General features: G+C 41.4%; 1 protein-coding gene across 3 annotated transcripts in view; it reads right to left on the bottom strand.

Annotated features, from left to right (window-relative positions):
- The window catches only part of sema6e (sema domain, transmembrane domain (TM), and cytoplasmic domain, (semaphorin) 6E), a 122,630-nt gene that overhangs the window by 74,145 nt on the left and 20,630 nt on the right, over window positions 1–27,855 (bottom strand). Inside the window, exon 1 of one of the 3 annotated variants that reach the window (XM_026370839.1) lies at window positions 7,137–7,232. The exons of the other annotated variants lie outside the window; for them this stretch is intronic. The gene's annotated coding sequence lies outside the window, so the exon portion shown is untranslated. Of the gene's footprint in view, window positions 1–7,136; window positions 7,233–27,855 lie in introns of those variants that run through there. 3 annotated transcript variants of the gene reach the window in all.

Raw genomic sequence — 27,855 nt, 5'->3', positions numbered from 1 at the left:
GCCTATTAGATTGGGTGCTCATATAATGCATAGAAGATGAAGGATAATTTTGCGGTGATTGTTGCTGCTATTCTGCAATCATTGTGCCCCAGTGTTAGTGGCGTCCTATAATTTCTAATCTCATTTTGTAGAAATAGTTCCACAGAGAGGCCCCCTTATCTTGCCATAATAGTTTTGAGGTGAGCCCCATTAACCAAATGAGCTTTTCCGAGCACAACATTTCCATTAACACCACTCATACAATCCCTCAGCTCCCCCAAAGGCGCACCATGGAGGTTCCCTGCAGACTCCATGCACCACCAAACTAACACCTCACTTTTGAGATTTTTGCATCTATTCAATCTCCCCAGAGCAACGATGGCAAAATCCTTCCCTTTCCAAAATCACGCTAAATCCCTCTAAACACATTCATCCTACAGACACACCACATTCCCATATCCACTAGCACTACTCCGGATATTTCCCTGTAGGCCTTGGAGTGCTCACTGGGTTGTGGTAGTGATCAATGGCCCCTAGCCACTCTGTCAGGGGGGTCCTGGGCTCCTGGAATGGAGGTATTAATAATGCAAGGTCCAAGCCTGTCATATTCTCCATTAGCAGAGAAGAGGCAGGAGGCACAGCGGATGATTGATTACTAATTAGATTAATTGCCATCTTTTAAAAAAGGAGGACAATGTAATAGAATTGGGGGCCTGACAAGTGCGACAGTAGAGCAGTGATGGTAGAGGAGCCAGTCGAAGTATATCCACTGAGGCCTGCTCAAAAAAAAAAAAAAAAAAAAAAAAGAGACTCTACAGATTACGGACGCATGTTTGTGTTAAATTACTGTACAATTCAAGAGTCCAGTGTTCTGCAGCTCCTGTGTACTAAATAAGAATTCAATCAAAGTCCAGCCGACTACCTATTACTTTAAAAATGTCTAATAAATTGCTCAATTTTCCGCAGGTCCCTCCGCACAGTGCACCTGCTTATGGCAAAAGAAAATGAGTCAACAGCACTGACCACGAGGCTAAATGAAGACAACACTAGTTTTATTTGCCGTTTTCATTTGAGACAATTTCCCCCCTCCCTTTCCTACATATCTGTCTTGTTAGCTATAGCTTTCTGGAAACATGACATGATGCGGCCCACTACGCTCCGGTTTTCATGTAATGTGTGTAATCATAGTGTTGCTGAACAGCCATTTGCTAAAGGGTGCAGAGGTGTGTGGAGATTGAATTCTACTTAATCTCCCTGCTAAGAGATAAAAATAATAAAACACACACTTGGTTTGGTTTGTGTCCAAAGGGTGTAGAAGAACTTGTGAATAGGTAGGGCTGTTAACTGAATCATGAAATGCATGCATCAACATCTTCTACACGGTGAGTTTCTACCTCAACTGTTGTGTTTTAATCCTGTTTACACTGAAAATGGTTTGTCTGTATTTCAGAGTGACACTTGGCTATGATTAAAAATCAATTACTGGTCACTTAGTGTCTTCGTATAACCTCCAACATGATGAATGTGACGCTTTTTATTTGAGGGCATACTTATTGCAGAATTGATCAGTGTTGTGTGTGGGAAGTTGTTGTACTTAAATTTTAATTATCCTTGGTTTTAATTAACAATTTAAGTGTCTCATGGTCAAAAGGTTTTCCCATCCTGATATCAAAATTATTGGAAACCACTGAATATTGTATTAAAACTGGCATTAGGCTTATAAATACAAATCACTCAAGCCCTGTATCAACATGACTGCTGCAATTATTTCTGTCTAAAACATAACTTCATTCCCAACGAGCGGTGAGGCAGGCATGCGTGAGTTTCTGAGTATGAGACTAATTGGCACATTGGTATGGCCACACTAATTACACACACCCACACTCAACATAAATAGCCTCACACTTGTGAGGGGATAATGCCTTCCAAATAGGGAGCAGTATTATTTGTCTCAGCTTGCCTCTGCACCAGCAGACCATGGCAAGTTGTATCCTGCTCTGATGGCTCTCGCCAACCTCGATAGAGAACAGTCCCAGCATGCATTGGTGTGTTTGGTGCAATAACTTGACCCAAACAAATAATTTATTTGAGAGAAGTCTGTGAAAGACATGCAATTGATCCAAAATGTATCTCATTCATATCTATCTCGCAACTCTGACATGATGAACTCTGCATGATGTCATCAGTAATGGGAGCTGGAGCTCCAATGATGAGGTTCACCAGCACAGGTCCTGCTTTTTTGCTCGTCTTTTCTCATGACATGGACGATAAAGAGATTGGTCTCTAAATATTTTTAACAGTGAAATGACTTTTTTGTCACAAATAAGTTATTGAGGGTCTGTCAAAATAGATAAATATTTGATCTATTAATGATTCTGCTCCTCCAGCCTCCTGGATGGTCAGTTCCTCAACATTATGCTCAATTCTACTGCTGCAGCAGCAAATATATAAAGGTGGGACTTTGTTGGACTGCCATTGTTGGCACATGTTCCTTAAGGACAATATAACAAGCAAACACTAACCACTAGCCACTAACCTTTAGATACCTTTAGGGCTGACGAGAAACAAAAAATGCTTGCTTATACACTTTGCGACCCTGTACTGGAGTTTTAGAAATTACAAATGACCACAATTCTTTTTTTACCCATCTATTCTAATAGGTGATGAATTGGCAACAGGACTTTGTTACCCGCTGTCAGCCGTGTCTGTCTTGGTCTGTACCTGCTTCCATTTTCTCCTTCCCTGAGCTCAAGGCTGCCTCTCACCTCCTTCTCTCAGCCCCTGTGGCTCACTGCAGTGACGACATGCTGTGCTAATTGAAAGCGACCCTGACTCGTCCTTTTTCCAAACCACTCTGGCTGATGCCCCGTTGTTTTCCCCTCCGCCGGCGGTTGACAACTGGCCTTTCGGCTGAGGCACACTGCAGCGTGAACTCTGGCCTCACCGTGTCAGCCTCTCGCCTTGCACACTGTATACACAAGATCAGGTCTAAAGCCACACAAAGTGGAAGGAAACTGCAGACTTGCACCTTTTCCTCCTGCAGTATGGCTCCAAGGTGCAGCAGAAATTGTAGGAGTGAAAACTGTTCCAAGATAAAGGAAAGCAGAAACAAAAAATAGTTTGGATGCTACACATAATCCTGATGCATACTATTAAAAGAAGAAGTGTATAATTTGAAATTAAATTAAGATGCAAACAATTCCAAGCCATCATCATTTGAACATGTTTTGCAATCTCTGAAGGACAAAAGCACAAAGCAGCTAACCCAATAGATGAGCTACAGCTGCAGCAAAGACAACATGATTAGATTGTCCTCATACTTAATTCCTTTATCAAAGAGCAGCGATATTCCACTGAAACAAAACGCTTGTACCTGCAGTGTTTCAATAGAGGTGGGCTGCTCTTATCACCCTCACTGAACAGGACTGGGGCCCATAATGTAATAGCCTAGCAGTGCGCTCATAAATCACCTGAAGAGCCTGTATGCCAAATGCACTGACACTCCCAATCTGCCAACCTGTGTCTTTATTAAAGAGCACATTATACACAAAGGCGCCTCTTTTCCCCACAGTCACCCTGCTATAAACACCTCAACTCATATTTATGCAAACACAGGGATACAAATTCTTTCCTCTGCAGACAAGAATACTCCGAGGTTTTATATACACAGTGCAGAATAGGTGTGTGTGTGTGTGTGTGTGTGTGTGTGTGTGTGTGTGTGTTTGGTGTGTGTGTGTGTGTGTGTGTGTGGAACAGAGACAAGCATTGTTTTTACATCTTGCCACCCTCCCTCTTCACAGTTGCAGCAATTGTCTTCCTCCCACTGTGAGTGACGCGTCAATATGGATGTACGAATGTCTATTCATATGTGATTTGCCTTGGTGAATCTCTTAGATATTATTGGCCAGATAGTGGAGTGTGTGAGAGTGTGAAGTGTGTGTGTTTGTATACTGTGTGCATGTGTGTGTGTTCTGCTTTATTGATATGCTGCATTTGTTGTATCCCTTTGTTCTTCCAGTAACTCTGACAGCTAAATTGGAAAATGTCAGAAGAAAACATCACGGCATGACAAAGAAATTGAAAGGAAGCCAGATGTAGTATCACATATATGCACATATATTTATTTATTTTGTATTTTTTGATGGAACTATTTTGCCGTTCTATATTCTCAAATTAACAACTTGTTGAATGCCACTAGAAAAATAATTGTTCAATCTAGAAATTTTATTTCAAAACTAAAAATTGTAATAACCTTTTAATTAAATCCCTTTTTCAAAATGTTCCTTAATTCAGTTTATTCAAAGTCAATCTTAATAAATGCTGCCCCTATTAAATTTAATAAGTGGTTTCTTTAATTACTGTTCTTGTCAGAGTACGTTTTATTGGTGACTCAGGAACAAGCCTTCTTGAAGAAACGCATGATGTCAAATCTCGGTCTGCACTCGCAGCTATACGACTGTTCGAGCCAACTGAAGCGACTAAAAATTCTGTAGGCCTCCACAGTGCTCCCAACCAAAATCATGCAAATGATTAGCTGAGAGGAAAAACACTAAATCCCTTTCTCCCACTCAGTTCTTGCAAACACAAGACATACCCTTTGGTAAACACCGGGAGCAGAACACATCCTGCTAAGAAAGCCTCACTGCTGAGAGAGGGGAATGTAAACAGCTCACAAACCCTCAGTATAGAAGTTGTTACACTCCAGAAATAAAACATTAAGGAAGGGAATTGAACAAATGATCGAGTCAGGGCTGTTAGCTAGAGGCTCTTCCTTCTCCAAACTCCTGTGGCTGTAATCTGACCAGTGGCAACAGGCCAAGGCAATCTCTGAGGACCGTCCTCACCCACAGAGCTGCTAATTTAGAGCTCTCTGGCCATGTGCACACTAAGACTCCAGTGTTTCCTCCACAGCCTAATTAAAGCTGCTTTTTTAAATGATGCAATTGTAAAAAAGCTACATACAAGTGCATTTTTAAATTCCATAAGACAATGTGAATATACAGTATAAGGTCCCACTGGATCTTGGAGGACGCAGGTTTGATTATGACAAAAACTGGCATTACTATAAGTTATATACAGTAAGTTAGCTGGGACAGCTGCCAGGTGCAACTGGTGTTGAATGCCAGACAAGATTCAGGTCAACTTGGTTGGAATCTAAATTCAGCAATTATCATTATTATTATTATCATTATCATTATCATTATCATTATCATATTGTTGTTGTTATTGGTAAGCATTTCTATATTTGTCTTCAGGTGCATTCACAAAGTATTGTTGTGTACAACGTTTGATACAAGCCATTAAACTAAAGATGCTTTAAACCAAAAAGTTGTGGTGTCTTTTCTTATCATGGCTCTGTCTACACACATATTCTTTACATCACTGGAAAACGATAACTGCAGCAGATAACTGCAGGTTTGCATCAGAGTACAGGAGATACGATCACTCACCAACACACAATCAGATATGAAAAGCAATCTCATACGGGTCATGATGGCGATCGCACGACCTCAAGCAACACATCATTTCCTTCTACTTAAACCACCTCATAGTCACCTGTCCCGGGATTACACAGCCCGCTAACAACTGGACAGCAGAGGATGAGTGGAGGGAGCAACAGAGAGCTGGGCTCCAGCTGCACACATTATGCATCTTGACAATACAATCAAACACAGTCTCACAGCAGTTGAGGCCGAGCTGCTGTTTGTTATCTTGTCTGATGCGGAAAGTGCGTCACGCAGATGTATGGTGAAGGAGAGCGAGGCAGACAGGTAATCCAGGATTACAGTGCCGACATGTCATTTCTGTGGACGTGTTATTCCTACTCTGTCGTCTTTTGTGTGAAACATAGGGTGAAACCCCATCTGTCTGCTCCAAACTCTCCTCTGGCACCCATCAATGGCGCACCGTGGACCAGCATAGACGACGAGATAATGAGCTCCCGTTGCCTTGTCAACGCTATCCCTTTTTCCGACAGCCACACTCTTAAGCTCCGGTTTGCCCGTTTCCTGGCGTGCAGAGCTTTTCAGTAAACAAGGCATCTAGATGATAGATGAAATTTCATATTGTCTTAAAATCCCTCCAACAGGCAACCACATGTGGACAATCCAGCCACAAGTAGTTTAGCATTTAGTCATAGGAGGGGGGGGGGACATAACAGTGGTAAGAAACACAAATTTTAACATTAAGTAATGACATATATCACAGTTAATGAACGTGGAGGTTACAATCTAAATACAAGAGGCTGGTAGTAACTGCAGTGACACATAATGTCATTTATGTCTAAAGTACCAGGCAGATGTACTTGTACTCCACTTTGAGTGAATCCCCAAAGCAATTTAAAGTGGAAAAAAAGGGTTCAAATACAGTCTCGTTTTATTCATAAAGAGTTGTTTTCAGTGTTGAGTGTTTATTCTCAAACCTAAAACTCGAGTGCAAAGCTTCATCGGCTCAGAAATTACACACACTTCTCATGTTAATGGCTTTAAAAACAAAGTCATGGGCATTTGAAGGACAGAAATGGGTGAGTGGAACTGTTACCGTTCACTGTAGTATTTGGTTTAATTCCTTTTCTCCTCATTTATGGATGGTTTATTTGTTTACTATAATCCCAATTAGCTACTGCATAGCAGCAATAACAGACATTTGTCAACAACACACAGACAAATAGAATTTACCAGGTTCTGAAACATCATCATTTAAAGATCTCCACCTGTGTGAGAATAAAAAGCCTGACACCAACATCACCAGCTCTTGGTCTTATGGTTGTTGTCCGGATTCGTTAAGCTGAACAGTCTATAAGAATGACCTCTCTCAACGCCTCCATCGATTCAACAAGTGAATCAGCTGAAAACCCACCGAGGTCCAATTTGTCCCAATGACACACGAGTCACCACAAACACTGAGTGACACTCACTGATTGACGCCCTGACATTGTTGACAACTGACCATCTCAAAGCTCATATTTTACTGTTACCTTGACAAACTGCAGTCACACCATCTTCTTCATTTATATCAGTTTTTACTTTGTAATACATTTCCCATTATCTATAATGAGAGATAAAAGCTCACAAGTGCAGGTAATGCTTAAAGTTAAATTGCTCACAGGCTCATTCAGAGCCAACAATAAGGTGCTACCAACAAAAAAAATAACTTACTCAATGTCCATTTCCATCATTCCATGTATGTGTAGCGTCGCTGTTGAAAGTTGTGAACTGTGTTTTATTCCAAAGGTTTCTCTACACGATGCAGGGTCCTCTTGAGCTGTGTTTAAAGCCACTCTCTCCATCTCTCATCAGTGTAGCTGGGTGGGGGAAGAGTCTGGCTACATTCTTCGAGCTATATCTACATATGCATCATGACATTTCCTGTCGAGTGGCATTCTCTCCCCCACCTGTGTCACTGCGGTGTCTAAAACAAGAGTGTGAAATTCATGCGTTGTCTGCCATGACGAGGAAACTACTTGCAACTCAACACATCAGACACCTCAGTATCTGTTTTGTTTATCAGTTTGCTATAATCACGCTCAGAAGACGCCAATTTCCCCTTCGTCTAATCCAGACACTCACAAATTCAAAAGCAGCTCAACTTCCAATGAATCTTCAAGCATCGTCTGTGTTATTCTAAACAGCTGACTTGTTAATAAAATGTAAATTCTCAGTTTCAGAGTTTATTCTGCATCAATCCACATTTTACTCCACTCAAAAGTTGGAAAATGAAGCATGATTTCCAAGACATCCCTGTAAACATCTCTTGGTGTTTTCAGTGTTATTTTACAGTAACTGTAGAATAGTTCTGGCACAGTGTTTAGACAAGCTAATGTTTCCCTCCCCCTCTGCCCTACCTCTCTACTTTCTTTATTTCTGTTTGAAAAAACATATTTCCTTTGCAAAAGCAGCTGCTAAAACAAAGACACAAAGAAAAACACAGAACTTGCTGATGTCTACCAAACACATTTCCTTCACTGTAAAAGACAGAGAAGCTAAACTCTCACCTGGTTTATTCAGACAAGCTCGAAAAAGTTGTTTTGCAGAGTCGACGCAGTGAAAATCAGATTCAGAAATCACAATTACATCCAACTGGCACACGTCTAGCATGAGAAGCAGAACTGGTCAAACGGAGAGCATGAGGAACGTCTTCGTATCAGACGGCAACAACTTTGGCTCCAGACACTTTAATTCAGCACATGTGCGAGTTAGGAGCCTCGTTCCAAACTGAATCACGACATTGGTGTTGACAAACTGTAAACACTGGGTGGTAAATGCATACCGCGAAGCTAAAGCACTCGTTTTCAGCTCCCACAGAGCTTCAGCCAGTTGCATGAGTCATGACAGTTCAATGAAAAGACGGCCTGACCCCTTTATGTTACTTTGGAGGGTTTGTTCATTATTGACTGGGCCTCAGCCCTAAGTCAGCACGCTGGCTGGGAGCAGCGAAGGCCAAAAGGGACATGAGGAGGTGCTAACACCCACCGCCATGTCATGGACTGGCACGGGCCTGCGCTTTGGAAGGGAGGCTCATGGAAATCAGTGGGGCTTGGCCTGGCTTCACTCTTGCCTCAGCCTGCTAATGGCTTTCCAAGTTTGAGGCTGCCATTTGTCAGATTGACTGATGTCCGTGCCATGAGGATCAATCTCTTTCCACCATCCATCTCTTCAGCATCAGAGGAAAGAACAGCGCTCCAGCATGTTGGGCCAGAGCCGTTTGGATGTGCTCCAAGAATCAAACACCAAAAAAGCTTAAGTTCAAACTTAAGTTCAAACTCACAGGTAGGTCAGGAGCTGTACTGAGCAACGTGAGGATGAAGGAATAGATTTACTGCAGGCTTGAACTGAAACAACAAAGCCAAGAAATAAATAGAAGGAAAAACTTCCCTTTTTGTACATAATAGAGGAACATCAGAGCGTCAGAGACCACACAGATAAGATGAGATGAAGGCGATTCCTATTCCTCAATTGTTTTCTACGTCTGTTTCTTCTCTCTCACTCCATCAAGGCATCAAGTGATGCTCATTGAAGTGTTGCAAACTGGATTCTAACAGGCAAAATTATCTCTTAAAAAAAATATTCTGCCTAGTTGATGGAGAGAAAGAGCGAGAGAACAAGGTGTGGCAAGCAAATGAAAAGCAGGAAAAAAGCTGAATTAAAAAAAAAGAAAGCAGGAATAAAACAGAGCAGCACAGAGAACAGCTGAAAGAGATTGCGTAGCCCCAGGTGAGCCCTGTGGTGGGTCATTTCACAGCCCTGTAGGCTGAGTAACACTGACAGGTCAGCTGGAAGACTCGCTGCCAAGAGAAACCCTCAACGGAAAGAACAGGGCACGGGTGTGTACCTCAACAGTACAGACTCCAATCCCCCCAGCACAAACAACAAAAGTACATGCAAACACACACACACACACACACACACACACACACACACACACACACACACACACACACACACACACACACACACACACACACACACACACACACACACACACACACAGCCCTCCCTGCATCCACCACAAAATAATTTCCTTTTCAATCTACCACACAATAACGGAGCCACTGTTTATTGACCTTTGCCATGCTGCTTTTCACCAGGCAATCACTTCTTTGGCTTGAGGCACAGAAATATAGCTCTGACTGTGGGCTCTGTTCTGTAAATCCACCATCATACAGCTGGCTGACATACATCACAGCTCAGGATGCACATCAGGATGTGTGGCAAGTGCCTGAGGGGAGGGAGCACCTCCCTGACAGCCACGATGATTGGATCATCAAAGAAGACAACTTAATGCTGTAACCATCATTAGTGCAGAGATAAATCAATTAAAGGGAATCACAACACTCAAGGCCTGTGAGCCTAAGAGGCATATGTCTAAATACTCTGCATTTCTTTATTTAATATTCGATGGTCACAGTCGCGTTCAGACTGGAAATTTGCCATTTCTGTCCAATTTCACAGCCAATAACATGTTAGCTTTGAATTCCCTGTGTTAATTATTATGCCCTTAAGTGAGAGGCTTATACACCAGTGAAGTAGATCAAAATGCTCACACGCAAAAGCTAAAATCAGAAAAAGAAAAACAAAACAAAACACTGAGAAACTATTCATTTAGGCAATGACTCAATTTACTAATCGGGTTAAATTAGAGAACAAACCGACTGACACACAGGTCTATTTACCACCGAATGGTTAAATTCTTTTGTTTAACAGATATTTAGTTTCTCTCCAGTCGTCTCTGGAATGAGAATTAGGAGGTAGGGAAGCAGTCGTACAGGATCCATCAAGGTGGCAACCTTCTGCTGCCGAGTGAACAGTGCAGGTGGGCAGGCTGAGGCTTATCTGCCAAAACAGCCAGGGTTACACCACACCTCCTGCCGCAAGAACTGCCACGACTCGACGACCACACGCAGAGAGAATGAGAGGGTAGCAACAGGAAGGGAGCGAAGAGAGAACAGAGAGGTAGAGACGTGGGAGATTCTGGGAGGAGATCAGCAACACAGAAGCAGGAGAATCATTAAAGCTCCTGCGTTTCTAAAGTTCTACGAAGGTGCTGGTTGTGGAGAAAGCAGAAGATTAGAGGACGAAGATAAAGTGTGACAGAGCAGTGGAAACGTTTGAAGTGGTTTTATGTTGTGATAAAGATATTTATCAAGTAACATTATACTTACATTTCTAAACTGATATGAAACTAAAACGTTTTAGTACCTTAGTTTTTCTACATACTTTATGTTTATTTCATTTTTTAGAATCCTTAAAAAAAATCGAAGCTAAAAAAATGACAGTGTCAAATTAACAAGCTTCCTTCTTACTGAATTATCTACTAATACACTACTGCAAAGCACCAATAATTCAATCTGAATATAATTAACACCTCTGTCCTCTTCTACTTTCTGAGATGGCAGACTCCATCACACACCATCACTCCACGTTGCAACATTCCCAAAATCGTGTCGACTAAGCAGCTCCAAGTTCACTGCTGGGCCTTTGTGAGCGAGTGTGAATGTGAGATCCCTGGTGTCAATTTAATTGAGACCTTGATATTGTTATCTAAGCCAAACAAGAAAATGGTAGGGCAGATATGGCCATCATTACTTCTGTGTGAGGACCTCTGATTATATAGTAGGATAACTCAGAATGAAGGACACCATCCACCTAAACGTTTCGTTAATGCACTCCCAGCTTTCTTATAGCGCAGAGCAGAAAAGGCATTATCCAAACATAAAAAAAAGAAGGGGGACGTCTGCTGCATATAAACAGAGGCTCATCTTCCTGCAGTGTAACAGCATTACAGCAGTATCACTGTGATTGATGAAAGTGCCATGTCTGCAAACGCCTCTTTTACATAGTGGAGAGCCTTCCCTGCAGCTCGCAATTCATCATGAGACAGTGGGACGGCTGCATTCATCTTAATGCATTACAGACCCAAACAGGTCCGAGGTCACACGCTGCTGCCGTAGATCCCTCTGTGATTCTAAAAGGAGGAGGAGGGATGAGATCACTTTTTATTTTTCCTTTCTTTTAGGGGCGCAGAGAGTTATGAGCAGGACAATACTGTCACTTTTATGTTTGTATCACCTACTAACAGTAGACAGGTCATCAATACACACAGCCCCAAGAGACTGGAATGTTTTACCAATGGTGAAGGATAAATCCGTCCTAAAGAGACTGAAACACTGACAAATGCCTACTGGCTGTGTTACTTTGCATCCGGAGTCCAGTTTGTTATGAGATGGAAATTCACTGATCCTACACGTAAACGTCAGCTCACTAGTTATGAGGCATGTGACAAAATGTTGTATGATGTACAGTGTTCTGTGGCTCTGTCGAGTCTGATGATGTCATGGTAACATCATCTGGGCTGAGAGACTAAATGTTTAACAGAAAGCCTATATTACAAGCTAGCACGAGCCAGCTAAGGCATAACAAACAGATGAAGCAGCTGTTGTGGTTGTGTTCACACTTCACACACCAGTGTGACGGAGCTTTAGGTCAGAATTCTATTAACGTTATTTAAATGCACAATAATGCGACACAGCAACAAGGAAATTTGAGTCAGGTGCACAACCGTAATCATGCTGCATTCAGTTCACAGCATAATCAAAAAGGCTTTCAGCTGTTTATTTTTACTCACCTTTACTAAAAAGCACCTTGAACAGAATCATTTATGTTCACTCTCTACGGTTGTTGCCCAACAGAGTAAATTACTGCTCTGCATAAAAAAACAGAGTTGCTGAACATTACAAAGCGGTGACTTGTAGACATTACACACACACACACACACACACACACACACACACACACACACACACACACACACACACACACACACAGCATTATAGTCTGCTAGTTGTGTGAATCCAGGTGAAACTTTATGATGCTTTCCTGAATGTCATGAGGAAATTTAAAAGAGAAGAAAGAACGTTCAAAGTGTTGAGGAACAGAGTGGAAACAGATGAGTGCAGAGTAATTAATGAAAGTGTGTTAAAGATCATAACTTCAAATCCCCAACAACAATAACTATGTGTTAAATTCACAGGGACTATCCTAGAGTACCAACATTTTATTGTACACATTATTGTTCAACCATACTTGTTAATAATTTTACTTTCCTGACTTCTGGTATTCGTTTATGAAACTATTTATTCAATTAATTTTCTTTTTTCCATGTGCTGGACAAACCTAAGAGGAACATTGAGAAAACAATAGTGTCCTACTGTGGTTATTAACGTAGGTTACATTTTTGAAACAACACAGTTTCATCTATTATACCATAAAATAAAGTTGGTCAAGTTAAAATGTTGTTGTTTATGTATAATAGTATTTTTTATCCTTGGGTCTTAGGGTTAAAAGGTCTATTTATGTTAATCCGTACAAAAACTGTATATTACTGTGACAGGTAGAATCTAATTTACTCAGGAGTTGTTGGTAAGATAATATACAGATTGACAATGCTACTTACTGCTCAGAGTCCAAAGTGCACTTAAGCAAAGTGTTGGCCTCGACACAGTGAGCAAATACTTCTTTACATTTTGCTTTCTATGCCGTCTACTTGGCAAGACGGTGGGGGGTAATTGGCATGCAAGCTTCAACGGGGCAGTTAGATGAGCCAGGTCCCAAGCTCAGCCACAGAGCACAACGGCTCTGCTGTGCCCACAAAATTAGTTTAAAGCAGTGATTCAGCAACAGGCTGAGACCTGTACAGTGCCACTGATGCCATCCATCACTGCATATCCATTTCTCTGGCACAACAACTGAGCCACACTATCACACTCCACCTCCCACACAGAGAAAAGTACAGCAGCAGGTACAGAGGATTTCAGGGGCTCTTATGATAAAGGTTTTCAATATTTATGCTGATGCTCATATTGGGCTGAAGTCTTCTATATATTGGAAAACTGGTGAGTTTATGTTAATGCAACCATCTTCATGCCAAGAACTGGGATTAAGAGTTTAAAATGAACACCAGCTTTTAAAATAAATATAAATAATGAACTATTTTCAATATTCCATCATAATAATGTTGGCTGAGATCACAATGTAACCTGATAAACCAATAAATATTTATATAATATAACCAATAAAGTCATCAGAAAGACGACTGGGGTTTAGTGGGAGTCGAGGTCAGGACTGACTAACCCCTGCTCAACTGTGTGAACATGGGAGGAAGATAGTGTCTAGGAAAAGGGGGGTGGAGTAGAAGAAGGTGGGGGGGTGCCAGTTGATCGAATCTTCTCATTAACTTTGCCCAGTCCTGGGGAGAGCTAGAAGAGGAGGAGAGGGAGTGGGAGGGAGGGAGGATTGGTTTAATGAAGACTCCTGCTGCGGGGGTTCGTCTCGCCTGCTGTGCGGCCCTGTGAATAAGCCTGGCCGACAGATGGGCTGAGGAATTGATCAGTGGAGACGGTCTGCAGAGACCTGCGCACACTCAGAGGCCGTGTTTTAGCTGAGGTGGAGTACACAATCAAGGACATCAAAAACGATGATATGTCAATGGAAATTACTACCAGTGGGAGAAAACTCCACCTACAGTTAGAGGCACACAATCTAAATTGGAGTTTCATTTGAACTGACAGCAGGGGAGGGCCCCAAACAGGTCAAATATCAAAGCGGTCATGCTTACGATTTATCAAACTGGCACATCTTGGAGACCGAAGCAGAGAGAGGACTGCTGAATCGGTCAGATCTGCCCAGACCACTGATTCTGAAGCAGCAGACATTTAGAAATAGAGGCTATTTGGTATCTCGCTTCCTTGTCTTTCTGTCGTGCTTCTGAGAGCTGTCCCACTTTCAGCCCAGGCTCTGTGTGGCATCTATCTTTCACACAAGTGACAACGCCCCCCAGCCTTGCGCTGCCACTCTCATTTTCGTCGTCTATTGTTCCAGGCTCAGAGATTCAGCCCGGCACAGCAAACCCTGCAATTCTGTCATCTCCACAAGCTCAGTACTTGCCCGCATGGCTGATAAGCAGCCAAACAATGAGGTGATAAATAAATCACAATATAGCACATACACACTTAGGGACACCAGGAGGAGGCCGTACTTTTGGTTGTTTTTAAGAACTTGTTTCAAATCTGATGTACATCTTCATTTTGTTTAGGTTTAAAGATCGTGGCTGGTGCTCATAACGTGTTTGATCGACTCTTTTCCACACAGAAAAACACTGAACTAATTAAATCATTTTGTATTAGTCTGGTCTAAAATGACCCCCCTTGTGCATCTAGTCGACGACCAACCCACTGGTCTGTAATCAGTGTCTTATATACATAAACCAAACTCCTGTGCATTTGATTTTCAGAATAGATTAACATTGGGAAAAGTGAAGTGTGCTCTAAATATGGTGAGAAACTCTACTGCTGTCATTTTGATTCTCCTTTTCTTCCCTGCTGCTCGCCCATTTATTGTATCATGCGGTTCTTTTTTCGTGTATCACAGAGAGGTCTCCGAGTGCTTTTAACCTTTCCTGCAAAAAAGGATGAGACAATATTTTAGGCTAAAGTTATAACATGAACATTGTGTACTCTACAAATCCACCGTGTTGCCTGCAAGTTTCTTCCATGTGTTTTCTTTCAGTTCTACATGCACCGCCGTGGTGGTCATAACTCTTAAACATTAAGTGAATACTCGATTATCAGCTGCTCAGATTTTAATACAAACAATGCAGAAAACAAACTGGCTCCAAATAACAATGTCAAGGACCCATGACAGATTTGGAAAATTAACATATTTTGACAATAAAAGTTGAACTTTGTATGAAATGGCATTTGAAACAGGTCTCATTTGAAACGGGTCTCATTTGAAATAGGTCTCATTTGGAACGGGTTAGCTCTGTGGTGATGTATTCTGTGTTGTGTCACCAAGTTCATAAAAGAAATGTCTTTATATCTCCTGTTTAAATGGAAATTATATTCCAGCTCTTGCTCTGCAGCTCTGGGATAGGACTGTGTGGCTGTGACACATTTCTTTGACATTTGTCAAAGGACTGTAACCGACCTGGCGAAGAAAGTGCATCAAGCTTGACAGATTCTTGTAGTTAGATCTGTGGAGCCCCGGGGGCTCCAACACCTCCAACAATTCAGGCCCAACGTCGTCACCATGGTTACCGCTGCCTGACACCTCTGGCAATGGCAAATAGACTGACCACAGTGGAACATTTGAGACGACACTGGCAGAGCCTGTGTGCATCGTCACACAATAAAGACCTCGGGGTTTGAGGGAACAGTCACTGAGAGCCAGTTACCTTTAGACTAACTAAAGAACTTCATGGACAAAAACAACTGGGGGTGAAAAGGGGGACAACACTGGCAGGGTGTCCATCTCCAGCTAGCATATAGTGGAATGTTAATTAGGCCTGCAACGACAAGACACCTCCCTCTTAAATGTCACATCCTCGTGAGGAGACCGGGGAACAGCTCTGGGTTTCGCCGCCTTCTGTCAGGAAAATGGTGCCGTGGTTTGTTTGCCTTTCCAGTAGCAATTTCTTTTCTGTTCTCTTTACCCCGAGCGTTTTCTCGTAGCATTCTCCTGCTCTTTCTCTTGCCCCTTCTGTTATGCTGTTTACTCTGTGATGAATGGCTCCATTTCAAGTTGAGCTCTTTTTTATTTTTTTTTTCCTCCTTTCTTTCAGCTGGAATAGATTACAAACTGTGCAATTGTGCAGAAACAAGATTGATCTCACTAAAAAACACTGGGGTGGGGGCAGCAGAGGAAGGAAAATATAGACTCCAACTGCACTTCACACTAATGTATAAATTTTCATATCCACGTCTTTGATGACTGCTTTTTAGACCGTCGTGGCTCTTGCAGGAACAGGTCTTGATTCGTGGGCAGAGGCCAGAAGAAGAGTGTAAACAAATGTTGCTGTGGTTGGTAATAAGGCATGACACAGTGAGAATACTGTGGCCTTTTAAATGGCAGAACTTGTTATCAGCCTGCTTTCATAGCTTAAGAGGGGCAGAAATTCAGATAATGGTGCATCAGTGGTGAAGGGTTGGACGACAGACCTGCTGGAGCTTAATATGAGAGGCTGCTCAGCCAATGAGTTAATGTAACAGTGAAAACATTGTGAGCAATACCTTTCTTAATCGTGTTCCTGGCTGTGCCTGGTACAGACGATTTTGTCATGATTTATAGTTAATAGTACCTAAAAACAGTCCAGGGTTATGACTGGATATTAAGCAATAAGTAATATTACTTGAAATAATAACCGTCTCCTTCATGACTTAACTCAAATTTATCACACAGGGCAAATGGATTGAAAAATTAATCCCTCCTGGTAGAGTGAGAAAGGAACTGTGATTTCGAGTAGGGATTCGGGGCAGTTTTGGTCATGACAGTTAATATGAAAACTAAATAAGTTTAAGTTTTTTATTAATCTTTGGTGGGGGCAAATTTATTCCAGGAGGAAAAAAGGAGTTTGTGTAAAAGCATTTAATTGGGCGACCTTAGCAATTAAATGAAGAAAAGGAATTGGAGGATAGTGCCGGGGTCGTAGTAGGAGTCGTCTGTGCAGTAACTCACAAGCCTTCAGGTTTCCACTCTTTCTTCTTCAAGTAGTTAAAAAAATTGTTTTACATTCTGCAGCTGGGCAGTGAAAGGAGAGAGACATGAGTCTTACGGAGCACTGAAAAGAATCCTGTCCAAGGTCTACGGAGCTGAATGTTTACACACAGGCTGCCAGCTTCCATTTCATCTTAATGTCACAATTTGTTGAGGAGCATCATGGACACTCTAAAGAGAGTGGGCTCTTCCCCAAAGCCTTCCCTGGCAGCTGAGGAGTCGCTGAACGTCATTCACGATCATTTAGCCACCAGGGAGGGAGGGCAGGGGGTAGACAGATGTGAAAAAGGAGAGTAAGAAAGAACAAAATGAAAGAAAGACTAAGAGGAGTGGAGGCTGATGAGTGTAGAAAGAGAAAGTAAAAAGAAAAAAAAAATACCCGTGCATGCTAATCCTCGTTTCCTGTGGAGCTCTGTCTCATGTGGAAAAAAGCCTACTGAGCTGCAGAGCTTGGAACTGTCAGGGGATTGGACATGTTTGTTATCCGAGCAAAACACAAACAACAACAGGCCGTCCTGAAGTCGAGGAGTTTATGGACATTATACAGCAGCGTCTTGTTGTCGCCGTGTTCACAGATGGAACAAAGAAAGAAAGAAGTTTATTTCTGTCAAACTGATGTTGTCTGCAGGATGCATGCCACGTCTCATCTTTCCTCCACCAGTAGCAGAGAGCGTGGGAACAGCTTTCGGAGCGTTGAGCCGAGGTGGAAAACTGACCCTGGCTTATCAAGCTGTACTTGAAATGCACAACTGCATGACTGACGTGGCCACATGCCAGATACACAGTCTGTTTGAAAATGTAACCTATCACAATAAACCGCCCAGAACTGAAGCTGTAAGAACAAAAACATGTTTCTATATTATATATAAGTATGGCTAATAACCGTGATCCACTGGAACAGACACTGCTCGATTGGTTTTCACTCTTTATCTGAACATTGAGGTGTCAACGTTGTGTCACTTAGTGAACAACACAGTCATTTTGTCGTTTGTTTGTATCTCGTTTTTTTTTTTTTTTTTAACATGAATGTCCAATTAGGTGCAATATTTGAAGTGATATGTGTCAAACAGTGTTCAGGGTCAGGTTGTGTCTTAGTGGTTGCAATTCAGGTGCAAACATCTCATAAGTCGTGTCTGTTACAGAGACGCTGACAGCCCAAATTCATCTCTATCAAATGTCAGTCAGTCTTTAAGTTCCAGAGGTGCCACCAACACAGCTTGTTGAAGCTTCCCTTCAGTCAGGGAGCAAAGGCAACATGTGAAACATGACATCAATAGCGAGATGCTCCTCTTGTAGCGTCAGCCTCAGTGAATGACAGCAAAGCACTGAAGAGGCCCCTTTCTCTGAGCTGACACTGTTCATTTGAATATCAAAACATGATGTAAAACGGTGATTAAAAGCCAATTACAGCTCATGTCAATGAAAAGTCAATTAAGTGTTTCGGGGGCTGTGAACGGGTTTTTGCCAAGGTGGTGACAGGGAACAGAGGAAGAAAGGGAAGAATGAGGTATGAGATAAAGAAAAGAGAGAAGGGCAGAAAAAAATGAAAGAATGTATTAAGAACACACACGGTTGGGTTGGGGGGGATATTTGCATGAATACAGCGTTGCAGTCAGATGTGCAAACATCATCTGCTGTAGACAGCATTTCCTCCACTCCTGTCACCCACAGTCATGAATTATAAACAACTTGCTTAAAGGTACCATTCAATTAAAAGTCAAATCCACTGAGAACAGGAGTGGGAACGTTTTCTGACAAACCTTAAAAGAAAAGCCACCTGCCCTCGTACTCAAATGGCTCCATTATCAAGTCCTAGAGCCTCCTGCCTGGCAAAATTTCAGCTGACTGATCCTGCATTACTTATTTATACAACAGTAATGAACAGGGAATGTAGAAAAATGTGGGGGTTATAAAAAAAATAGTGAAAAAAATGTATTCGTGCACGGTGCACGGTGCAGCTGCCAGGTTTTTGATCACCCGCCTGGAGCCTGCGGGAGCATCCGTGTTTGCCATGTTGAAATGCAGCGGTGGTTGACGCCCTGGGAGACGAGGCTGAACATGCTGCTGCCATACCTTCATCCAGTGAATCAATCTTGGGTCCCAACAGGCTCCCCCAACAGGAAAACCTAAATTGCTAAGAGCCAAACTAGTGCTGCTTAACCCTGTTCTTTAATTATTGAGAAAAGCCTGAAATTGACAGAACGCACAACACTCTCAACTCAAGAGGCTTGTTGGAGAGTAATGAAGAGGTTTGGAGCAGAGAGGGGATCGTTTTAGAGAGGTGCCAAACTGGGGTAGATCTGTGCTGAGAGAATCTGTGTTCATGCTCGTCTGTCTGTTCCTGCTTTTCAGTTGTAAAAGGCCCCAAGAAAAGATGAACATCGTAGAAAACTCAAGTCCATTCTTTTAAACACAGTTACTCTACAACTTGGCAGTCAACGATTCCACTCTTTGCCTCAATTTGCTGTGTCGCTCCATCCTTTACTCACTATTTCACCCCAAATCACCCCTAATCAACTCGTACATGCACAACGGGAACAAGTTCTACACACACATACACACAGTAACAGTAAAGTATGCAGCTGTAATGAAGCACACAGCCCAGTGTTTACAATGGTTCTGAATCAGGGTCTGGCATCAAAGATTGTTTGAGTTATTTAAAAAAAAAAGAAAAAAAAAAAAGAATGTGATCAGCTGAGGTCAACGTACACTGAGGGTCATATGGTCATGAAGCTGGCTCGACTTCAACAGCCACTGCCTCTGTATCCTGTTTGTTCCAGGGATAAGCACTGGATTGCTGTACTATGCATTTCCTCAGCATGAACTCTTGGCTGTTGTGGCCTCTCTCACACCGCAAAGACAAGTAAATAAATTAGTTTGGAGTTTTACTACTGCAGTAAACATGGGCTGGGAAAAATAATAACAATCAGTAATAACTGACAGTTGATTAGAATCATGTACTGAATATGAGAATAGGTTTGGTGATTGGCCAAGCAACTGCTTTAACTGCTGGCTCACAACACATGCCTAAACCTGTTATTTATGCTTGACAGCAAGTGAGTACAAGCTCTTCATTTTAATGTTTAATAGAGTGGACCCACGCCTTCAGAAACTGGTTTGGCAGTTTTCAAATTCAGTGTTGCCAAGATTACAAGAGAAATATCGCTCTCTTCTGCTGACCAGTGCTGTTGGTTCTTGCTCATTGTTCCATTTAAGCCTTTAACAAAAACAGTCAAGTGACATATGCTATATGCATCTCAGAGTGCTCTATAAACGCGTTTTCCTATATGACGAGAGCTTTGCTGGCTCATTGAAAATCTTCCAGCACCTGGAAGTGATTTGAAACTTGAACCAAGCACATGAAAAAAAATAAATAAATAAAAAATAAAAACATGAAAAGCTATGATTTACAAATTAAGGGGAGATTTTTTCACAAAGCAATGAAGTGTGCATAAAACAGGCATATAGTAAGGTTATTAGTAAGGTATTTACACTTGCTGTGAACTTTGAACCAACATGTCAATTAAGTAAAAAACATTCTTTCATTTAATCTTTTATTTTCATGCTATGCAGAATCCCAACAACAGTCTATAACACATAACGTGCCATGTTCAAAGTAGCCAAAACCAGCTCAGCTTACTGCCCACTGTCTTTCCCAATGTGAGACTTAGCTTAAACTACTACCATTAAAGCAGTTTTGTCACCAGAACAACCTACTGCAAGTATTTGCTTTCCTGTTTTTACTTCCAATTAGGTCAACAGATCACTACTAATTTTAAACCAGTGCTACAATCGTAAAAATATTACCTGTTTATTACCTGGCAGCTGTGCTGACGGCTGCTAGCTGTGGGGTGAGAGGGTGAGAAAATTTCAAACAATAGATGAAGGCTGAATGCAAATGTATGACTTCACTCTCTGTATGTATGTGATCATGTGCACATTTTGCACAAACCAAAACACGTCAACAGAGCAGACTTTCTGGGGTGCAGCTTTTGATTGTCGTTGTCTGTTCTTTGGCAAAACAAGCTTTTATGAGAGGGGTGGGGGAACAACTGAGGATATGAGTTGTTTATGTTGCTCAAGAGGCAAATTTCATGTGTTCACTCTGTAACAGTTTGGACAGTTGTCGGCACACTAGCACGCAGAAGCCAGGCAACTATCCCTACATATCATCAGTGGCTTTTGTGGAGAAAAAAAAATGAGGGTTGGGTGTACAGAGGGCACTGAAACTGCATTTTGTTCCATTATGCATAATAACAATAACCAGAGACCCATGGTGTATTGCGGTAAGCTGCTGAGACGGTGGCCAAAATGATTCGGCCACAAGGAAAAATTCTCTGTGCCTGCTGGGCCAAACCTTAAAAACTCTGCATGACCATCCATAAATTCTCTTCTGAGAAGAGAGAGTTCACTTCTAGCTGAAAAACTCCAGCATGGTTCAGTGCTATTACCATTTGAAAAGGGAGAAGATGAGTGCAGTAACAGGGGGGGAGATAGACCAGTGTGCAGAAAGAAAGGCTGAAGGGGTGTGCAGCAAAGGAAGAGCGCCTGACATGTTGAACTTGGCGCATGGATGAGCTTCATTTGTCAACAGAGCGCCAGAGCTACTCCATATTCAGGTTTTGCCCTTGAGACAACATCAGCATGGTCTGAGTTAGTATTATGCATTTGGAAAGTTTATCTGAGCACGTGTGGAGAACTGAGAAGAGACGAACCTTGGAAAAATAATCTTCCATTACATCAAGTTCATAAAAAAACAAAAACACTTCCATGCTGCATTTTTACACAGTTCTATCCAACAGTAATATGAAACAAAACATCATTAAGTTTGAGATTTTTTAAAGATTCTTTCATTGCTACTGTGTCAATTTTATGCATTATGCATACCCCCTTTGGGGTAGGAATGAAGTATAACTAATAAATGATAAATAAGAATAATTTATGAGATTATAGGGTAGTAGAGTTCCAAGGATGTTAAAACTGAAAGCAGGCCCCAAAGGAAGTGTATTCAGATCTTTTCACTTTTCGCACCCTTTGTGCCATAGATATTATTTTGAATTGATACAATCACCATATTTGAGAGACTTTTGCAAACTAATTTTATAAAATTTAAATTTATAATTTACAAAAATGTTCATCAGCATTGCTGCGTTTCTGTAAACCAGAAAATGAAAAATGACTGGAGGTTAAAGGTAAATTACGTGAACAGAGTCGACCTTGTAGCCCTTTTTGAAGGATAGCGCCACAAAACACAATGAGCAACATCTCTAAAAGAAATGATGCATCAATGAAGAACTGTGGAAAACAAATGTTATCACATCACAGATAGAGAAATTAAATAGGCATTATAGGTAATACATTATACTCACACAGGATAATACAGGGATTAGGTGTACTGAGGCTGAGCCGAAGTGACAGACTGGGTAGGGAATGAACAATATATTTGTTTTATATTTCTCATATTTACACTAAAGGTGTAGAGAAAAAGCACATGCATGACAAAATACTCCATCTGTGACAAATGAAACAGAAAGGAAGGTTTAACCGATCTTTCGTTTTTCCTTTCATGAAGGAAGCAAAAAAACCTCCCAAGCTAATGGACTGGAAAAAATAAGTTTACGTCCCTTGTGTTGCCACATATGTGCTTTGTCAAGAACCGGTTTGTTTCCACCTTGGGGCAGTGCATTGCAGCCAAGCAGGTAGACTTGAGGTAAACACCTGTTTCCCACCTGCTGGGTTAAACTTGCTCTCTGGCAGGAGTTTATTCTCCTCTCCTTTTTAGCACAGTCCTACGCCCATTTGGAAGCAAACACACACACGCACACATCCACGCCTGCAAATTTAGCCAAGCTATTTCATGGAACGCTGAAGCACAAATATTGGGCACAGAAGGTGGAGTATATGCTGCGGAATGGCTGGTGATGGTGATAACAGTTGGTTGGGTCTACAGCAGAGAACATTTCCGGAGTCTTTGGGTTACTACTACAAACTGATAGCCACTATATTAACATTTAGTGACTCACTTCAATGCCAGAAAAAAAAAAAAAAAAGATCTTGTTTCTTCAGAATGAGAGAAAAGCCTCTGAAACCACATTTTGACCAAAAACAAGCCCCCAGATCTATGCTATCAGACATAGCAGCTCTTTAAAAAGATGAGTCACCAGTCATTTTCAGCTGTAGGGAACGAGGTGGGATATGACAAGCCTTTTAAGACTGATGTAACAAGACATAAAAATACTCTTCTTTGAATAATAATTTGTGTCTGGCAGGATTTGGCCACAAAAAAGTTGAACTGCCTTGTTAAAAATGTTTACATCTCATTTCAAAATCATGTTCTCTTGAACTATGATTTAAGGTGAGTGATGTGTCACAGTTTCAGCTCTCCTACACAAGGTGCAACCTCTAAGAACTGGTTTGTAACTAACAAACATAATGTAGGTGTGGCATTAATATAAAATAAAAAAATATACATGTTTTAGCATGAAAAGGTTGCTGGCAAATGCAAACACTCCTTGAGCAAAGTAAATGACTCGTGACATCTCCTGAGCCGAAAAAGGCCCAAGTGTTGACGACTTGATCTGAAGGGTATGAACAATCCAGTGTTCTTTAGCCCTCGGTGTTGACAGGAGGCTGGGAGCCAAGCACCGGACACCTCCTCAGGAAAAGCGGTCTTGACAGGGGAGTGCGAGTGTAATAGATTTGAAGTTCTCCACTTTGTGCTGGAGAGGGTTGAATCACCATGGAAACCGAGATGGTTGTTTGGCAGGTTCGAGCAGCTTTTGGTTTGAAATACTTTCAGTCGAGGGCTTCAGCAACAGTGCTACTTCTCTCATGCTTATGAAAAACCTCCATTTGCACGCTGTTCCCCGCCTCTGATCATCCTTTTTATTTCCCCTCTTCTTCCTTCACAGCTCAGTAAAGCAATCACAGCCCCGTGGTGCAAGAGTGTCTTAGCTATGGTAGATAAAGGCTGGGAGATTGTCAGTAATGACGGGTCCACCAGCGCTGAAACTTCCCAGAGCTGCTTGTTTCAGCAGTAATTATGTTGGGGGAACAGTGCACCGTGACTGGCTCTAAAAAGCTTACCAAGCCTTTTGCTTGTGATGCCATGTCAACCTTTCTATGGTAGGCAAGTCAGTTGGATATGTAAAGGAAGGACTTAAAAGATAAACAAAATGTGTGAAACAAAGAGGTAAAAAGCAGAAGCAGTAGGCTCGGCACCGAGTGATTTGGAGTCTGGGCAGGGCCAGGGGAAGAGTGGGAAAGTGCTGTGAAGTCTATGAATAGGGATGAGATTGGATCATTGCTGCTCGGTGTTCTCCAATCACACCTCCGTTGAAGAAGGTGGAGAACGAAAGGATAAGACAGGTGAAAACGAATACAAGAGTGGGACAAAACAAATAATGAAGGAAGATGATGGGTTCCAAGACGAAGGAGACAGAATAACCAAAAGCAGGAAGGAAGACCCATGTGTTTCTATCTTTTCCATCTGAAAAGGCTGAGCTGTACCAGAAAGAGGAAAAACTAAATCTCCCTGTGCCACTTTCCCTGAATCCGGGCCTCACCATCTCAGCTGCTTCATCTTCACCACCTGTTCTGATCTCTCCACCCACGCTTATCCCTGTGATCTCAGAGACACACAGGTGCTTATGAGAAGAGCGCTTAACCACCCTCTCCATGGATGAGCCCCGCCAAAGGTTTGTGCTGATGTGTAGAGAAATTCGGGGTGAGAGCACCAACCATGGAGAGTCCAGCCCCGCTTCTTCATCCCATTACTGGGTAGAAACTGAACAGTGAGAGCCCACTGAGGAGAGATGAATGAAGATGAACTAATTTTGAACAGTAGAGGTAAGAGATGGTTGATATTATTGAAAATGGTGGGAGTTGTGGGGGGGGTCTTGGGACAGAGTGGAATTTAATGAATGTGTTCGCTTGTGTCAGCTACCATTGAGAAGTCATCTATCATGGGTCAGTCACATGGTGCAAAGTTGTGGGCCGAGGGTGGCCATGATTAAGGAGTGCTTAATTCAAGTTAGACTGCTCCAGATAACGGCATTCACTGCAGAGCAGAAATAAAAAACTAGGTGATTCAGGTTCATATGAACACATTAAATATACATTTCACTGAAGACAAAGCCTAAAAATGTATTTCCATGCTTTATGATACTATATATTCCAGCCGATGGCATGTTTTAGTAGAGCCAATGTTAGCTCCAGTTAAAAATGTTCATTTTAGCTTTAATGAAATAAGACATACAGCTATACTTTAGCTGTATGGAATAAAGTGGGTTATAATCATCAATGCAATAAACAGAATTCTATATTGAAATACTGAACATTTCTTACTGTGCCGATTGCCCTCAGGGTTGCTGTGTTGTGCTTTTGTGTCTGAAAAAATAATTGCTGTATCATTTTCAAAAAGTGGACCTCTGTAGGATTAAAACCACAGGAGTGTGGTTCTGTAGTTTGAAAAAAATAATGGCCAGATAAATCTTTGTGACTGTAATACCTGCAACAATCAGAGCAACACTAATACCATAAAAACACAGGGCATCAAATAAACGTCTTAATTTGTGAGCGACTAGCGCCTCAATAAACATACTCAAGCTTAGCACATTTACATTCCAGCAAATAGCTTGCAATTACCCGTTTAAATGGCATACGTTGGCAATTAATACAGCAATCTTCTTTAATGCCCCATCTAGGGAATTTGTAAACATCAATTATAAGAAATACGAGAGCGCCTCAGATAAAAAGTCTCTGCTCTGCAGCAGACACAGCATGACGTCGACCATAAAAAAATCTCTCTGGAAGCTGTAACAATCGCCACGAAACACCCTCAGCCACCTCAACCACGTCATTTTCAGATCATTTTCAGAAAAAGGCTCAGCGTGATGGATATAAAAGAGGAAACCTCTCTTTAAAATGCAAAGGAAATTACCCAGCTCCACTGCTCTCCTGTCCTTAAGACTAATCAGGGTGCGTCCATATTATACCAACAGCTTCTGTTCAGTGATCACATCCTGCATCAACTGAACATAAACCGTTGCCTTTCACAGTCAATGGAGTCACGTTTCAACATCATCCCTGTGGGAAGTGTCACAAGTTGAATCTGTCATGAAGCTACAACTAAAAATTATTGTCACTGATTAATCAGCCATTTTTTCCAAAACAGTGTAAATGTCCATAATAACTTTCTATGAAACCAGTGATATTCACTTCATTTATAAAATACAACAAAGAAAAGCACTACATTGTTTTATCTGGAACCACTTCATCTTTTCTATCAGCATCGTTTTTACCACTCTCCTGCACTGGAGCCAGTTTGGTGTTTATCTTTCCACTTGGAGCCACGTCCTTCCAAAAAAGGAGTTTGTGGTGTTGCTTTTGACCCAGTGCAGATCAGACTGAATCCTAAATTACTAAAAACACCAGCCACTGTATTAACGACGCCCACAACAGAACAGTGTGGGAAAAAAATATTACACTTACTTACATTACAAGCTCAGGAAGTGTAACTCTGCGACAGTCCAGGAGCTTTAGACGGAAGTCAGTGAACTGTCAAACAGGCCTCAAACTTCAGTCAATTGGATTTTTTGGCACAAGCGTCTAGAGGCCGTCAGTGGAACTGCACTGTAAGCTACCAGCTACACACAGCATATTTATGATCATCATTATATCCAATCCTAACTAATAAAAACCAAATAGGAAAGAAAACATACCCAAACCCATTTTTAAGACTGCTCACAGGCAGGTTTAACAAATTTTGTTTACAAGCCGTCAGTCAGTGGTTTTAGGGTCAACAACTATTAGAAAAGATATATTTGAAGAAAAAAAACAAAGTTTACTTTTCTGCTTTGGTTCAAAACTGAGTAAACAAACTACAGGTCTGATGGCACCCCGAGCATACTGATAGCATCTAAAATCCATTTTAAGTAAGCGGTACTAATGACTTAAGTTGAATGGAATAAGATAAAGTTCGATCTTAATTGCAACTGAGGAAGCCGATGACTTAAGTTAATGACTTAATCCTCCTTGTTAAGCTAAAGCTAACAAACCTTTATGAACGGTTACCCTGGGGTAAAGCTTTAAATGGCTTATTGACATCTCATGCTCACTTGGTAAAATGTGTGTGAATGAAGGTCTGACCGAGTCTCCATGTAACAACTGCACATTTTCTGAACATCAATAAGAGAATGAATAACACTCGAATCCCAGGAGGCCACTTAAAGTAATTACCATGTTGCACATGCAAATGTATTGGTTGAATAAGAGAGACTCCCAGATATTAGCAATAATGCTTCACTGTAATCAAGGCCTTAAATGAGTGAACATTTAAAATAGTTAGAGAAATCAGGACATTAAAATAAAAAAAATAAAAAATAGAATACCAAAGTAGAAATCCAATAGACAAAGAGCTCTACTTCTTAAAGAGGTCGGCCTATGCATCTATATGTTCATATTTTAATTTTTCAGGGCTACTGAAATAGTTTTGGACAATTTACAATTCCACAACCTGCATATTTTATTTTTAAATGCACAACCTGTTCTGAGAATCTTTCTAAAAATATTTATTTTAGCTCCTGCCATTGAGCAGAACTACGGCCAAAACACACAGCGATTCTTCCACCAGCTCCAGAGGCTACACAAACTATGGCTTTCACGTACTTTTACTCATTTATCATTTAAATTTTCACTTTTTAAAATACAGTGATAAATAGTTCAAACCTGAGTCAGATCTGGAATATGACAAAGCCACGAACAAAGGTTGCCAGAGGTAACGTTACTTTACTGCCAATAGATATAAGCTCTCATTTGTAGCCAATAA

The sequence above is a fragment of the Anabas testudineus genome, chromosome 16 (assembly GCF_900324465.2).
Source record: "Anabas testudineus chromosome 16, fAnaTes1.2, whole genome shotgun sequence".
Classification (NCBI taxonomy): domain Eukaryota; kingdom Metazoa; phylum Chordata; class Actinopteri; order Anabantiformes; family Anabantidae; genus Anabas; species Anabas testudineus.
This window is presented reverse-complemented; position numbering and strand designations above follow the sequence as displayed.